This window comes from Ranitomeya imitator, chromosome 3 (genome assembly GCF_032444005.1).
Source record: "Ranitomeya imitator isolate aRanImi1 chromosome 3, aRanImi1.pri, whole genome shotgun sequence".
NCBI lineage: Eukaryota > Metazoa > Chordata > Amphibia > Anura > Dendrobatidae > Ranitomeya > Ranitomeya imitator.
In genome coordinates, this window is record NC_091284.1 from 741,376,402 (window position 1) to 741,379,927 (window position 3,526).

Consider the following 3,526-nt stretch of genomic DNA (forward strand, 5'->3'; position numbering starts at 1 on the left):
TTAACTTTTACTTTTGATTTTTCCCTTTTTTTACACATGTATTTTTACATATTTTTCACGTATATTTTTCCTTTATTTTCATTCTGCACACCTTCTTACAATGTCTCTTCAGCAAACAGCCTGTCCCTTTGTTATTACAGCTCTTGACTGCTTATTTTTGTTAGTACTCCCCCTCCCCGTTAACCCCAGGCTTGTTATTCCAGCCCTCAGCTGGTTAAACTCCACTTCTTGTTCCCTGTGCTGCCTGTGTGCTTCTCTCCTGTTTTCTTCCCTCACGCCTGAGGTGAACTGCTCACGCAGGCGCACTGGGTCAGTATGGGCAGAGACGTCTGCCCTCACTGTACTCATTACTCACTTCCGGTTCCTGCCCGCTGGTGTGCTCCAGTTACACAAGGTATTTAATTACTTGGTTCCGTCTCTTTCCCTGGTGAAGACGTGCTTTCCTGCTTTGCACCTGGATACGCGTGGCCCGGGGAACAGCCTCCCTTCCCCCACTAGCTGGCATCTACCTGCCTGCTGCCATTACTGGCATTGTCTCCGTGCATTTCTCCAGCTCCGGCCTGATTGGGCATACAGTATCTTCACACAATAGCCCCTGTCTCACCATTACTGCGCCATTTTCAGGTCTGTGTATGTGCTATGTGTTGCCCATTTGACCTTTTGCATAGGGACAGTTTACCTGTTGTTTCTCCAGGTTGCCACTTCCTTCCTTTTTCGGGGGGGCTTCTATCACGTTAGCTGGCTTGTGGTGGTCACTGCTTACGTGACCTTTATAGCCCGGTTTTGGCGTCCAGTAAGGCTATGTGCACGCGTTCAGGTTTTTTCGCGGTAAAAACGCTATAAAAACTCATTAAAAACTGCATACATTATGCATCCTATCATTTAGAATGCATTCTGCATGTTTTGTGCACATGATGCGTTTTTTTTTCCGCCAAAAAAACGCATCGCGGTTAAAAAAAAAAGCAGCATGTTTATTAATGTTGAGGATTTTCTGCGTTTTTCCCGCTATTCTATGCATTTGGGAAAAAACACATGAAAAAACACAAAAAAAAAAAAAAAAAAACGCATGCAGATTTCTGGCAGAAATGTCTGTTTTTTGTCAGGAAAATTTCTGCAAGAAAGATGTGTGCACATCCCCTGACACAGGGCGCCTGGGGGTAGATGCTTTTACTGAGACCCCGTTATGCTCGCTATATTTATGTACCACATGGTTTGGGGGCTTTTTTGATGGTTGATGTTGTATACTCTTCATATCTCCACATCATGCTTGTGGGGGAGGCGTGCTTGCTTTAGGTATGTTCTAAGTCTTCATTGTTAATAGAGTCTTGCCTTTTATTTTTACAATTGTGGCGTGCATTCTCTTCGGTGGCACTTTTTCTCGTTGTAAACTTGTCCATCCAATATGCGCAATGTCCTTATACATTATTATTATTGTGTGACATTGCAGTGGAAGATATTTTGAGACGTTGGCGCAGCATCCACGACCAATACAGGCGTGAACGTCCGCAGCGGGGATACAGCACCGACCAATCGCAAATACATCTATTTCGACTGCCTGGCATTTCTGGCTCCCATTATGGATCTCAGACAGTAAGTACATACATCACACCACATTACACATATGCTTTTTAGGGTCATATTTCCAACCTTTTTTTTTATATATATATTACATTTCCTAACAGAACTCAGTCCAACCTCACTGAGAGGGAGACCGGGTCGGATTCTGAGGCCATTGTTGATCCAGTCGGGGAAGGTGAAGCGGTGGCTGGCCCATCTTCTGAGCCTTCCAGCTGCGTCCCCCAAGCTCCACCTGCACCAGTAGCTGCATCAGGACCTGGACCAGCAGCTGCACCAGCACCCGGCCGCCTTGATGGACCAGGCAACAGCAGCAGCCCTACAGTTCGTCTTGAGGGCTCCCCTCAGCCTGCTGTCGTATTCCGCCATGGGCGACGAAGACGAGAGACCCCTGCCTCTGATTCAAGGAGGCATGTTGAAATGGGGGTGCTGAATTACCTGTCCAGGGTTGCCCAGGATGAGGAGGCATATTGCCGCAGTCTGGCCCCATACCTCCGTCCCCTACCCCGTGAGGTGAGGCTACGTGTGCGAGGATCTATTCACATCCTCATTGATGCATGCACACCCCCCAATACCCCATATGAGTTATTTGAGGTCTTGGAGAGGTGGCAGCTTTCACCCCGTAACCTGCTTCAACTTAACCCCAACAGGAACAGAGAAGTGAATGGGCATTATGGATCTGAGGCACCTCCTCCACGAGTTTTAAACCAAAGGGAGTATAAATAACCTAATAAATATGCAAATATGGTTCAAGTAGACTAGACCTTATACCTTTAAAAAAAAAAAAAAAAAAAACTGCTTGAACACTAGAATCAATCATCAAAGCATGATAAAAAAAATCTAATTCATAATAAACACAACTTTATTAAGGACACAATCAAAAATACAGTAGACATGAAACATATATGACAAATAATTTAAAAACAAGGGGAGCAGGGCATCACATATAATATAAACATGATCTATGATAGGATAAGGAGAATATCATAGCCAAAAATAAAGTATTATTAATAAAGTGCTAGGCGTATAATAAATCCAGATGGTGCTGGAAAAAGGTATATATAAAAAAATAAATAAATAGGTACTCAGTACATATAACTCTGTGTATATGTATGTGTATATATATATATTCAAATGATCTATAACTTTCTCCATAAGAGGTAAAAATGAGGTAATTATACTAACCAGGGTTCATCCTATATGTGGTGCTGCCACTATCCCCCACTCCATCGCGCGTTTCACACGTCGCTTCTTCAGGGAGGGGAGTGACTCCCTGAAGAAGCAATGTGTGAAACGCGCGTTGGAGTGGGGGGTTGCGGCGGCACCACATATAGGATGAATCCTGGTTAGTATATTTACCTAATTTTTACCTCTTATGGAGAAAGTTATAGATCTTTGGCACTTTGCGATACCTATAAACACATATATATCGCTTTATATGTACTGAGCACCTATTTATTTTTTATATATACCTTTTTTCCAGCACCATCTGGATTTATTATACGCCTAGCACTTTATTAATTAATAATACTTTATTTTTGGCTATGATATTCTCCTTATCCTATCATAGATCATGTTTATATTATATGTGATGCCTTGTTCCCCTTGTTTTCAATTATTTGTCATATATTTTTATGTCTAGTCTATTTTTGATTGGTGTCCTTAATAAAGTTGTGTTTTTAGTATGAATTTTTTTTTTTTTTTTTTTTTTTTTTGATCATGCTTTTATGATTGATTCTAGTGTTCAAGCAGTTTTTTAGGTATAACCTCTACGGGTGCCTACACCTCAACCCATTCCTCCCCCAAACCAACCTTGGCCGCAACAGGCCCAAATGGCATCCTATAACCCAGAGGTCCACAACTCCAGTCCTCAAGGCCCACCAACATGTCATGTTTTCAGGATTTCCTTAGTCTTGCCCAGGTAATAATTGCATCACCTGTGCAATGCAAA

General features: G+C 42.5%; 1 long non-coding RNA gene across 1 annotated transcript; it reads left to right on the forward strand.

The window, feature by feature from the left end:
- Window positions 1-403: 403 nt before the first annotated feature.
- On the forward strand, window positions 404-2,350 carry LOC138671028 (uncharacterized). The gene is made up of 3 exons (XR_011319414.1): window positions 404-624; window positions 1,448-1,590; window positions 1,683-2,350. It is a non-coding gene; the product is annotated as an uncharacterized lncRNA (long non-coding RNA).
- Window positions 2,351-3,526: the final 1,176 nt, after the last annotated feature.